Consider the following 14,437-nt stretch of genomic DNA (forward strand, 5'->3'; position numbering starts at 1 on the left):
GGATTTGAGTATGTGCTGATTGTTAGAAGGAAAAAGGAAAAGTCTGCTTAAGTACAAATTAAACAAAAATTCTGAGTGATTTATTGAGATGTAGATTTGCCTTTCTCACATTCTTGTTATATTGAAAGGGTAGGCAAAAATTGAAAAAGCTGTCAGTTAGTCAACTCTAGCTATTTGGTGCTGGTTACTACAAGGCTTTTCATATTTGTGTTATTTACCTTTTCGGAAGTTGCTGAGGTTTCTTAAATAGTCCACATAAAAATGAGTAAATATTTCCATCTACACTTTAAATGTGTACTGCTGATAGTAGATGCTTATTTATAAATTTTAAATAGTTATGATTCACTGAAGATGGGTTGTTCTTTTGTCCTACATCACTAATAATTTTCTATATAATCAACAGAGTATTGCTATCAAACAAGTGTTGAAATCTTCAAGTATAACTGAGATTATTGTCTATTCCCCCATCGTGACCTGTAGTGTTGAATTAGGTTTAATCCAGAGTTTGCTTTTCTTTTGAGTGTTTAGATCAAATAATATTTTTAATAATTGTTACAATTTTAATTAGCATTTATGTACCATTATTAATATATTTTCCCAATTATGCAGTAATCATTACCATCTGATTCCAGAATATTATACACCCCAAGAAGCTTGTACCCCATTAGCAATTGCTCCTTCACCCTAGAATCTGAGAAAGACTAATCTCCTTTCCATATCTTTGAGTTTGCTTAATCAAGCACTTTCATATTGGTGCAATCATACAATTTGTCTTTTGTAATTCAGCCTTTATTAGACTGTTTTTCAAGTTCATCTTTGTTGGAGCATAAATGAGAATTTAATTCCCTTTATTGCCAGATTTTATTCTATTTTAGAGATATGCATGCCTCAGGGCATAGAATATCCACATTTAAAGGAGATTTGCATTTTAACATCAAATTTTTAAGGTGAAGAGAATAGATTACATCTTGATATTTCCTGATGAGAGGGTAAAGTGAAAGTGTTAGGAATTTGTACTTGGTTTCCAAGTAAAGAGGATTAAGCATTTGATTGACAAAAAAATGTTTTTTTACTAATCACATTTATTTTAAGTAAGTGTGTGTGTGTGTGTGTGTGTGTGTGTGTGTGTGTGTGTGTGTGTGTGTTAGTTATTGAACTGTTGATTTTGCCTTTCTAAAAAATGACACAGCTTAAGTTCTCCAAGAGTTCACATTCCTGGGCAACAGTCTTTTTTTTTTAATTGTGAGAATACCATACAGGGGGGGTTACAATTACATGGGCAAGGTTTTTTTCTTTCTTGGGATTTTTTCTAACATATTTATAAGATGATTTCTGGGCAACAGTCTTATACATGCATGGACCCTATTCCCCCAATGGGGTCATGGCTCCAATTTTAAATGCTCTCTCAACATTACTTTTTATCATTATTTTCTTTGGGATTTCACAGTACAAAGGTTTATAAATCACCACATCTTCAATGATAATTTTATTTACTTATTGTTACATGTTCAGGAGAATATGAGGTTATACCTCATTGTAGTTTGAATTTGTATTTCCTTCCTTGAAAATTAGTGGTCATGAACAACTTATCATGTACTTATTTAACCATTCAGAAACATATCATAGGAATGCCAATGAAAGACCTCCCACCCAAGAAAAGCCCATGAACAGATGGATTCACAGCTAAATTCTATAAAGTTTTCAAAGGAGAACTCCAATACTCTTCAAACTCTTCAATGCAATTGAAAGTGAAAGATCACTACCAAACTCGGTCTATGAGGCCAGCAAAACCTTCATCCCATGACATGATAGGGACCCAAAAAAGAAAGAGAACTACAGACCTATCTCTTTAATGAACACTGATGCAAAACTTCTCAAAAAAATCTGGCCAACTGACTACAAGATCTAATAAAAAAAAATCCATACACTGTAATCAAACAGGATTCATTCCAGGAATGCAAAGCTAGTTCAATATATGCAAGTCAATTAATGTAATTCAACACATCAATAGGAGCAGGGACAATAACCACATGATAATCTCTATAAATGCAGAGAAAGCATTTGACAATATCCAACACCCTTTATGATGAAAGCTCTGGAGAAACTAAAAATCCATGGAATTATCCTAAATATAACAAAGGCCATATATGACAAACCCACAGCCAACATTATACTTAATGGTGAAAAGTTGAAACCATTTCCTCCTAAATCAGGAATGAGAACAGGATGTCCACTCTCTCCACTCTTCTTCAATATTGTACTGGAATCCTTAGCCAGAGCAATAGGCAAGAGACAAACATAAAAGGGATCCAAACAGGATAAGAAGAAGTAAAACTCTCTCTCTTTGCCGATAACATGATCTTGTACTTAAAGAACCCCACAGACGCTGGGTGCTGGTGGCTCAAGCCTGTAATACTAAATATTCAGGTGGCTTAGATCTGAGGAACATGAATCTTAGCTGCCTGGCCAGGAAAGTCCTAAGACTCTTATCTCCAATTAACCACCAGAAAACTGAAACTGGAGCTGCTCAAGTGGTAGAGGGCTAGCCTTGAGCTGAAGAGCTTAGGGACAGCCCCTAAACCCAGATTTCAAGCCCCACGACCAACGAAAGTAAAAAAATAAAAATAAAAAAACCCATAGACTCTTCTCTCAAATTACTTGAGCCATTCTGAAACTTTGGCAAATTAGCAGGGTAAAAATTAACCCACAAAAATCAGTAACTTTTCTTATTAAAAAAATTATTGTAAAGATGCTGTACAAAGGGGTTACAGATACATGAGTAAGGAAGAGAAAGCTCACTACCGAACACATTCTATGAAGCCATCATAACCCTCATCCCAAAACCAGGCAGGGACTCATCAAAGAAAGAGAACTATAGACCCATTTCTTTGATGAACATTGATGCAAAACTTCTCAACAAAATTTTGGCCAACCGACTTCAACAATTCATCCAAAACATCATACACCACGATCAAACAGGATTCATTTCAGGGATGCAAAGCTGGTTTAATATACGCAAATCAATTAATATTATTCATCACATCAACACGAGCAAGAATAAGAACCACATGGTTATCTCAATAGATGCAGAAAAAGCATTCGACAAGATCCAACACCCCTTTATGATGAAGGTTTTGGAAAAATTAGGAATCCATGGAACATTCCTCAATACAATAAAGGCTGTATATGACAAACCTACAGCCAGCATTATACTCAATGGTGAAAAACTAAAGCCATTTCCTCTTAACTCAGGAACAAGACAAGGATGCCCACTCTCTCCACTTCTCTTCAATCTAGTATTAGAATGCCTAGCTACAGCAATAAGACAAGATGCAGACATAAAGGGGATCCAAATAGGGAAAGAAGAAATAAAATTCTCCCTCTTTGCAGATGACATGATCTTGTATTTAAAGAATCCCATAGACTCCACTCCCAAATTACTCAAACTGATTCAAAACTTTGGCAAAGTAGCAGGTTATAAAATTAACCCCCCAAAATCAATGGCTTTTCTGTATGCCAACAATGAGAAAAGTGTGGCTGAAATTAGGAAAGCAACCCCATTTGTAATAGCCCCACAAAATCAACACAGAACTTAAAAAATGGCAAAACCTCCCATGTTCCTGGATTGGAAAGTTTAACATTGTGAAAATGGCAATACTTCCCAAGGCTATCTACAAATTCAACGCAATACCTATCAAAATTCCACCCTCATTCTTCAAGGAAATAGAAGAGGCAATCCAAAAATTCATATGGAACAATAAAAGACCCCGAATAGCAAAAACGCTCCTCAACGGAAAGAACACTGCTGGAGGAATATCAATACCAAATTTCAAACTCTACTATAAAGCCATAGTAATCAAAACAGCGTGGTATTGGCATAAGAACAGACCTCAGGACCAATCGAATAGAATTGAAAACCCAGAAATGAACCTACAGACCTATAGCCATCTAATCTTCGATAAGGGAGCTAAAACAATAGAATGGAAGAAAGACAGCCTCTTCAGTAAATGGTGTTGGCAAAATTGGTCAACTACATGTAGAAAACTAAAGCTAGATCCTTATATATCACCCTGCACCAGAATCAACTCCAAATGGATCAAAGACCTTGAAGTCAAAGCAGACACTCTGAAAACATTACAGGATGGAATAGGAGAAACCCTAGGTCTCCTTGGCTCAGGCCGAAATTTTCTGAATAGAGACCTGGAAACACAACAAATCAAAGAAAGGTTGGACAAATGGGATTGCATAAAGTTGCAGAGCTTCTGCAGGGCAAATGACATAGCTAGCAAGATCAATAGAAAACCCACGGATTGGGAGAAGATCTTTACTAGCTATACAACGGACAAGGGTCTCATATCTAAAATATACTTGGAACTCAAAAAATTAAATCTCCCAACAACAAATCCTCAAAGAAACAACTGCCCAATAAATAGTGGGCGAAAGACTTAAAGAGAAACTTCTCTGAAGAAGAAAGAAGGATGGCCAATAGACACATGAAGAAATGTTCAACATCCCTAGCCATAAAAGAAATGCAAATCAAAACAACATTGAGATATCACCTCACTCCAGTTAGAATGGCAAAAATCAAGAACTCTAACAACAACAGATGCTGGAGGGGATGTGGACAGAAGGGAACCTTACTTCATTGTTGGTGGGAGTGTAAACTTGTTCAACCACTTTGGAAAGTAGTATGGAGGTTTCTCAAAAGACTTCACATAGAACTCCCCTATGACCCAGCAATCCCACTTTTGGGCATTTACCCTAATGTTTACAAAAAAGACCACACTAAAGCTACCAGCACAACAATGTTTATTGCAGCATTATTTACCATAGCTAAGATATGGAACCAACCCAGATGCCCCGCAGTAGACGAATGGATCAAGAAAATATGGTATATATACACAATGGAATTCTATGCCTCCATCAGAAAGAATGACATTGCCCCATTTGTTAGGATATGGAAAGGCTTGGAAAAAATTATATTAAGTGAAGTAAGCCAGGCCCAAAGAAACATAGGTCCCATGGTTTCCCTTATATGCAATATCTAGTATATGTATGAGTCAAGCGGAAAAGGTCAGATAATGTGATGTTAGGAATACGATCCCTTAAATATGTATTTTAATGTTTTTTTTTCATGCATGTGTTTCTAACGCACTTATAAGATTATTTCTTTGTTGCTTTGTATGTCCCTCCCCCACAGTGTAACCCCTGCTTTCACTATATTTGATGTCAGTATAACTTGTGGAGGAGATGGGGACAAACAAGTCGTTTAAGGATTCAGGTGGACCTTTTGCAACAATGAGAAGTACAAAATGTCATGTCAATAACGAGCTTTACAATGTCGGTATGTTGGGGGCGAAGGATTGGGTGGGGGGTAAGGGGGAGGCTGGGAAGGGAGGTGAAGGGTAAACAAAGGAGGAGGCTGCAATGCTTGGTAAGGAATGTATGCATTATCCTGCCCATGTAATTGTAACCCCTCTGTACAGTATGCTCTCAAATAAAATAAAATAAAATTAAAAAAAAAAAAAAAGAGTTCCAAACGCTCCCTGAAAAAAAAAAAAAAAAAAAAGAAATGTACTCATTATCTTGCCTATGTAATTGTAACCCCTCTGTGCAGTATTTTCACAATAAAAAATAAATAAAAATTAAAAAAAACTGGGAGAGGGCAAAGGAAATGGTGACATTGTCCAAAAAGAAATGCACTGTATCTGACTTGTGTAACTACACCCTCTCTGTACTTTTCAACAACAATGCATTTTTTTAGAAAAGAATTTGTTTATTGGATTTGAGGTACATGAAAGGCAATAGAACTATCTCAAGTCAGGAAAAATCTAAGTAAGTACCCTGTGTTCCTAGATGCCCTGAGTTGTATATCAAAAATTATAACCAAGTGTCATGCAGCAACACACGTTCTAAATTTCTTAATAATCTGCCTTGTCTCTTTTTCTGTACTGATTTATCCTTTCTTGGGATAAAGAAAAAAATCTTTATTTCCATTACTCTAAAAGAAAATAGGATAATAGACATCATCTAGCAAGAATGATAGCCCATCCATTTGCTTGGCTGGAAGATGAAGGTATTTTCCAAGCTATTTTTGAATTTATCTGTATTGAAATGAAGTGGTCTAGTCTATCAAATATAATCAAGCTAGCAGAAAATGGATTAAGTGCTTGAAAACTTTTCATGGCAAATAATCTAGGTGCAAGATAATCTAGGTTTTATGGGTCATCACTTTACTTTTGTACATGTTAGAATAAAAGTTTCTAATGCTTCATTTTATTTTTCCCACTATCCAAACTAGTACAATGGCATAAGTGTGACCTTTACAATTTCATAAGGTCTCATATTTAGAAAAACACTGTACCTTGTTTAATAACTTTCTGTTCTAATTTTGAAATTCTTAATCATATTATGTTTGAACTGTGCTTATGTGAGTTCTGAAGGGACAACTGAGCATACGTATGAGCAGAGGAGATGAGTCTAATGTGTGTGTCTACCAAACCTTGATATCCCATTCACAGTTAGTGCTTTATAATGTCTCATGAACACATAATTTTGGTGAATCCATAATGCACAGGAATTAAAAAGCCTCGAGGCATATATTAAGATAAATGAGTTATGACTATACATACATGGCAATATTGTCAGCCTATATTTTCCTTTCCTGCTTGCACTAAGCACAAGAAGGTAGTGATTTTATTTTTTAAAAAAGACAAATTTGAAAAGAGTCCTACAAATTAACTGAAAGAGTACTGAAAATAACATATAGGAGAATAGGTGTATCTAAAAAATATAGATTAAAAGGAAAATATGGGAAGACACTATCTAACATTATGCCATTTTGAGAATCCCCTACACTTTTTGTGTGCATTCTCCCATACATTTAAAATTATTTCCAGATGTAGATTACAGTCTTTTTAGTTTCCCTTTCCTGAGACTAGTAAATTAATGTTGTATACAACAGAGCATAGTATCTGTAAGTCAAAGGTATTTTGAAGTGCTAACCCTGTGCCAAAGGGAATGCAGTAGAAAAATATTGAATGCTTTTACGAATTTGTGTATTTTCCTTGTTCTGTGATCATATTAATTTTCTTTGTATTATTCCAATTGCACAATATGTGCTGTGGTAGTAAGCACAATTTCTATTTTTAAAAAAATGTATTTCCCATTGTTACAATTTGTTTTCATTACTTGTTATAAATGCTTACCCTATATTAATTCTTACTGAAACTAGAGTTTAATACATAAATATTCACTGTACTTAGATAATGCTCTTGCACAAATATAAGACTGTAGAAACTGAAGCATCAAAACGAAATTTAGATAAGAATTATGTTCATTCAAAGAGATTAGAGACTGTTCAAAGAGTAGTGTACTCAATTCCTGACATGTAACTGGAACCCCACTGAACTTCATCTTCACAACAAAAGTAAAGAAAAATAAATTTAAAAAAAGAAAATTAGAAAAAATATGAAGTGTCATTATGAGGAAATAACTTTGTTACATAACAAAAATTTCACTGATAAAATAACAAAACACACCTGGTATGCACTCAAGCCTGTAATCTAGCTATTGAAGAAGCTAAGTTAACCTGGCCAGGAATGTCCTAAGACTCATATCTTCAATTAACTACCAAAAAACTAGAAGGGCATCTGTGGGTCAGTGGTAGAATGCTATCCTTGAGCATAAAATCTCTGGTACAGCAGAGAGGCCCTGAGTTCAAGCCCCAGCACTAGTACCAAAAATGATGATAAAACCTTAACATGGGTTGAGGAGTCTCTAAGGAACTAGAATTTATGACTGCATCTCCAAGGAAATTGATAAAAAGCCACAAGACTCCAAGGTTTCCTAGCTCTAATATGGTAAAGGAAAGAAATATACTTTGAATGGTAACCCCTTTATACAACCACTTATATAATAAAAATATGAAAACATGATAGATATTTATGCACTGAAAATCTAATTTAAAGAGGTTTCATTATTTTATTTCATAAATGTATGTAAAATACTTTCAACAAATTTTGCCTCCTCCATTCACTCCTCCCTTTCATTCTACCTCCTCATATTTTTGTCAACCTCCATACTACTTTCCAAAGTGGTTGAACAAGTTTACACTCCCACCAACAATGCAGTAAGGTTCCCTTCTGTCCACATCCCCTCCAGCATCTATTGTTATTCTAGTTCTTGATTATAGCCATTCTAACTGGGGTGAGGTGGTATCTCAATGTTCTTTTGATTTGCATTTCTTTTATGGCTAGGGAAGTTGAGCATTTCTTCATGTGTCTATTGGACATCCTTCTTTCCTCTTCAGAAAAGTTTCTCTGTAAGTCTTTAGCCCACTTATTTATTGGGCAGTTGTTTCTTTGAGGATTTGTTGTTGGGGGATTTAATTTTTTGAGTTCCAGGTATATTTTAGATATGAGAAACTTGTCAGTTGTATGGCTAGTGAAGATCTTCTCCCAATCCGTGGGCTTTCTATTGATCTTGCTAGCTATGTCCTTTGCCATGCAGAACCTCTGCAATTTCATGCAATCCCATTTGTCTAACTTTTCTTTGATTTGTTGTGTTTCTGGGTCTTTATTAAGAAAATTTCAGCCTGTACCAAGGATACCTAGGGTTTTGCCTATTCTATCCTGTAATGTTTTCAGTGTCTGCTTTGACTCAGAGGTCTTTGATCAATTTGGAGTTGATTCTGGTGCAGGGTGATATATAAGGATCTGGCTTCAGTTTTCTACAAGTGATTAACAAATTTTGCCAGCACCATTTACTGAAGAGGTTGTCTTTCCTCCATTCAATTTTTTTAGCTCCCTTATAGAAGATTAGATGGCTATAGGTCTGTAGGTTCATTTCTGGGATTTCAATTCTGTTCCATTGGTCCTGAGGTCTGTTCTTGTGCCAGTACCAAGCTGTTTTGATTACTATGGCTTTGTAGTAGAGTTTGAAATTTGGTATTGATATTCCTCCAGCACTGTTCTTTCTGTTAAGGATTGTTTTTGCTATTCGGGGTCTTTTATTTTTCCATATAAATTTTTGGATTGTGATTTATGCTGATGCTGTAGATTTATTGTACTAAGACTACAAATAGAAAGTTGTGTCAATAGCAGTGGTGGTGATAGTAAATATTTTATTTCTTTGTTTATTTGCTTGTCTGTTTGTTTGTTTGCCAGTCCTGGGGCTTGAACTCAGGGCCTGGGTTCTGTCTCTGACTGAGCTTGTTTTACTGCGGGCTAGCACCCTATCCCTTGAGTCACAGCCCCACTTCTGGCCTTTTCTGAATAATGTATTGGAGATTTGAATTTTGCATACCGTACTTTCCTGCCCACGCTGCCTTTGAACTGCGATCCTTAGATCTCAGCCCCCTGAGTAGCTAGGATTATAGGCATGAGCTACCGGCATCGGTGCAAATATTCTTCTTATTCCCAAATCAGTAAGATGTTTTATCTGTGGCTTATTGGGCATTTTCAATCAGATTAAGGGAAATTCCTTCTATATTTTGATTTGCTAAAGATATAAGTGTATTGCTTATTTATTCATCTATCAAAATAATCATGTTCTTTGCTCATCTTGTTCCTATAAATTAGGTATATAACACTGGATGATTTAAAAATTAGACCAATTTTAAACTTCTGGCTTTATCCATGAATCACCATTCTGTGTTGTTCAATTTATACACCATTAGTGATCATTTGTTAGTGTTCTGAAAAAGATAATTTCATCTATAATATTTAATGACATTGGTCTGTAATTTTTAGTAAAATTCCTGAAATTCCAAGGTTGTTCTGGTACTTTTAAAAAAAAGAGTTGTGGCTGGTGCATCTCATGCTTATAAAATTTAGCTACTCAGGAGGCTGAGATCTGAGGATCACAGTTAAAAGTTAGCCAGGACAGGAAAGTCCTGGTGAGACTCTTTATCTCCAATGAACCACTAAAAAAACCAGAAAGGGATATGTGGCTCAAAGTGATAGAGCATTAGTCTTCAGCAAAAGAGCTCAGGAGCAGCTCCCAGGCCCTGAGTTCAAACCACATGAACCAAAACAAAACAAGCAACATAAAAAAAAAAAAACGGAACAGGTCTAGGAAGATGGCTCAGTGGTAGAGTGCTTGTCTTGTATGCATGAGGCCCTGGGTTCGATTCCTCAGCACCACATGAGCAGAAAAACCGGAAGTGGCACTGTGGCTCAAGTGGTAGAGCACTAGCCTTGAGCTGAGGGACATTGCCCAGGCCCCATGACTGACTGAAAAACAACAACAACAACAGAACAGAGTTGTGGCTAGGCAATGGCAGTACTCCTAGCTACTCAGAAAGCTGAGATCTGAGGATTACAGTTTGAAACCAGGCCAGGCAGACAAATTCCTGAGGCTCCTATCTCCAACTAACCAACCAAAATCCAGAAGTAGATCTGTGGCTGAGGTGATGGGACATTAGCTTTGAGTAAAAATGCCAAGTGAGAGTACAAGGCTATAAATTCAAATCTAGTATTGGCATACAAAAGAAGTTACATTTTTTTCTTTTTTCTTTTCTGGAAGAGTTTTTGCAATATTGAATCTGAATCTTCTCCATATGTTCTAAACTAGCCATTGATGCCATTTTTTGCCTCAGATTTCCTTTAAGAAACTTTTAATAATGTGATTTTTAAATCAAATTCAGAAAGTTTTTTCTTTGAATAAATTTGATATATATGAATCTGTTACTTATAATTTGTTTAAATAGTATTCTCATAATATATGATTCAGTTTCGTATTACCATAGCATTAATATTTCAATAATTTGAGAAATTATAAATTCTACTACTAGTTCATAAGTCAACTAATTACTATACAAATATCATCCTCAATCATGACAGGTATACAATCACACTTCTTTTTCAAAGTTATATGCAGAAAATGTTAGAGAATATCTGTAGCTCAGTTAACACATGAAAACAAACCTTGTATCTATTTTGTCATTTCAGGTAGAAAAACAATAAAAAATTTTGTAAAAGATAGTCATTGATACATAGCCTTAACAAATTTAGACAAAAGTACTGCAAATTAAACAGGGTTTGATGAAAAGACCTGAATATGAAAATACTTAAATATATATTAAGTTGTGTTATAAGCCCTAATGTTAGAGTATAATGATTATTCATCTATGAGGGCAAAGGTGAAATGGTGAGCATCTGCCTAACAAGCATAAAGCCCTGAGTTCAAACCCCAGTAGCTCATAAAAAGTTTCAATCAGCCATTCACTTAATGGTGAATTCATATATACAATAGATAAGAAACTGAAAAGACTAAACACCAAAAAAAGGTCTAATTTTTAAAAATGGGCTAAAATTCAATGCCCTGCATTTTCTACATACACTTTTCTAATTCTGAGAGAGGAAGTAAAAAAAAAACAAAATGCTTAAATAGGGATACAGATTGACCCATTGTAACAATGAAATGTACAAGACACTATGTTGAAAACAAACTTTACAACTTTGGTTGGAGGGGGTATTTGTGGCGGTGGGAGGGAAGGGATCGTAGGGGAAAAACAAAGGAGGAGGCAACAATGCTCCATAGGAAATGTATTCATTACCTTGCTCATGTAACTGTAACCCCTCTGTACAGTACTTTTACAATTAAAAAATCATAAAAAATATCGAAGTTGACAATTTCAAAGAAAGTATTCAAATAGCCAAGAATGACATGAGAAAATAATCTCATGAACCATCAGGGGACAAAGATGAGATTGACTATGTAACTCAGCGTTAGAAATGGGAGGGAGAGAACGGATGAATGAGGGAACAGATGACACTCTATGAAAGGAAATGTACTGATTACCTGACACATGTAAATGTAACCCCACTGTATATCACCTCTATAATAACAATAAAATAAAAATTTTAAGACAAAAACTCATTAATCACAGAGATAAAAATATTTCATGGGGCTGGAAAGGTGGCTCAGTGGTAGAGCACTTGCCTTGCATGCTTAAGGCCCTGGGTTCAATTCCTCAGCACCACATAAGAAAAAAGCTGGAAGTGGCGCTGTGGCTCAAGTGGTAGAGTGCTAGCCTTGAGCTGAAGAGCTGAGGGACAGCGCCCATGCCCAGAGTTCAGGCCCCACGACCGGACCCCCAAAAAAAAAATATTTCACCCTCATACTCAGAGTTGTAAGCAAGAAGATTGTGAATTGAAGTAAATACTTAATAGGATTTCTGCATAATAAATATATGTGAAGTTATATTTATTCTGACAAATTATCTTCCACAAGGATTAAGCAATTTTCTTTTTTATTGTGAAAATACTGTAAAGAGGGGTTACAATTACATGGGCAAGATAATGAGAACATTTCTATCAAGCATTGTTGCTTCCTCCTTTGTTTTCCCTTCCCATTCCTTCCCATCTCCCACCCCCCTCTCATCCCCTACCCCCCATTCCATCCCCCCCCCCCCCACCGGCCAAAGTTGTAAAGTTAGTTTTTCTACATAACGACTTGTACATCTCATTGTTGCAATGGGTTCACCTGTATCCCTATTTAAACTATTGGTCTTTTTCCTTCCCCTCCACAAATTATACCAACATCAAATACAGTGAGAGCAGGGGTTATACCGTGGTGGAGGGACATACAAAGTAACAAAGAAATCATCTCATAAATATGTTAGAAACAATCGCAAGAAAGAAAAAACCACTTGTGTCCTTATCTTGGAGTTCATTTCACCTAACATCAACTTATCTGAACTTTTCTGCTTGTCTCAGACATATACTAGTTATTGCAAATAAGGGAAACGGTGGGACCTATGTTTCTTTGAGCCTGGCTTACTTCACTTAATATAATTTTTTTCAAGTCTTTCCATTTCCTAACAAATGGGACGATGTCATTCTTTCTGATGGAGACATAGAATTCCATTGTGTATATATACCACATTTTCTTGATCCATTCATCTATTGAGGGCATCTGGGTTGGTTCCACATCTTAGCTATGGTAAATAATGCTGCAATAAACATAGTTCTGCTGGTAGCTTAGTATGGTCTTGTTTGTGATCATTTGGGTAAATGCCCAAAAGTGGGATTGCTGGATCATAGGGGAACTCTATGTGGAGTCTTTTTTGTGAGGGGGGGTCTGGTCGTGAGGCCTGAACTCTGGGCCTGGGCGCTGTCCCTCAGCTCTTCAGCTCAAGGCTAGCGCTCTACCACTTGAGCCACAGCACCACTTCCGGCTTTTACTTATATGGTGCTGAGGAATCGAACCCAGGGCCTCATGCATGCAAGGCAAGCACTCTACCACTGAACCACCTTCCCAGCCCCAATGTGGAGACTTTTGAGGAACCTCCATACTACTTTCCAAAGTGGTTGAACAAATTTATACTCCCACCAACAATGAAGTAAGGTTCTCTTCTGTCCACATCCCCTCCAGCATCTGTTGTTATTAGAGTTCTTGATTATAGCCATTCTAACTGGGGTGAGGTGGTATCTCAATGTTCTTTTGATTTGCATTTCTTTTATGGCTAGAGAGGTTGAGCATTTGTTCATCTGTCTATTGGCCATCCTTCTTTCCTCTTCAGAAAAGTTTCTCTGTAAGTCTTTAGCCCACTTATTTATTGGGCAGCTGTTTCTTTGAGGATTTGTTGTTGGGAGATTTAATTTTTTGAGTTCCAGGTATATTTTAGATATGAGAAACTTGTCAGTTGTATGGCTAGTGAAGATCTTCTCCCAATCCGTGGGTTTTCTATTGATCTTGCTAGCTATGTTCTTTGCCATGCAGAAGCTCTGCAACTTCATGCAATCCTATTTGTCTAACTTTTTTTTGATTTGTTGTGTTTCTGGGTCTCTATTAAGAAAATTTCAGCCTGTACCAAGGAGACCTAGGGTTTCTCCTATTCTATCCTATAATGTTTTCAGAGTGTCTGCTTTGACTCCAAGGTCTTTGATCAATTTGGAGTTGATTCTGGTGCAGGGTGATATATAAGGATCTAGCTTTAGTTTTCTACAAGTAGTTAACTAATTTTGCCAGCACCATTTACTGAAGAGGCTGTCTTTCTTCCATTGTATTTTTTTACCTCCCTTATAGAAGATTAGATGGCTATAGTTCTATAGGTTCATTTCTGGGTTTTCAATTCTATTCCATTGGTCCTGAGGTCTGTTCTTGTGCCAGTACCAAGTTGTTTTGATTACTATGGCTTTGTAGTCGAGTTTGAAATTTGGTGTTGATATTCCTCCAGTACTGTTCTTTCTGTTAAGGATCGTTTTTTGCTATTCGGTGACTTTTATTGTTCCATATGAATTTTTGGATTGCCTCTTCTATTTCCTTGAAGAATGAGGTTGGAATATTGATAGGTATCACATTGAATTTGTAGATAACCTTTCAAATTATTGCCATGTTCATGATGTTGATCCTTCCAATCCAGGAACATGGGAGGTTTTGCCACTTTCTTAGTTCTGTTTTGATTTCCTTTTTCAGGTTGATTATGCAA

The 14,437-nt window shown here is 36.2% G+C and overlaps 1 non-coding gene across 1 annotated transcript; it reads right to left on the reverse strand.

The window, feature by feature from the left end:
* Positions 1-7,029: 7,029 nt before the first annotated feature.
* Positions 7,030-7,137, reverse strand: LOC122097691. The gene has a single exon (XR_006145560.1). It is a non-coding gene; the product is annotated as a U6 spliceosomal RNA (small nuclear RNA).
* Positions 7,138-14,437: the final 7,300 nt, after the last annotated feature.

This window comes from Dipodomys spectabilis, unplaced genomic scaffold, assembly GCF_019054845.1.
Source record: "Dipodomys spectabilis isolate Male_0828 unplaced genomic scaffold, ASM1905484v1 ptg000424l, whole genome shotgun sequence".
Taxonomy (NCBI): Eukaryota; Metazoa; Chordata; class Mammalia; order Rodentia; family Heteromyidae; genus Dipodomys; species Dipodomys spectabilis.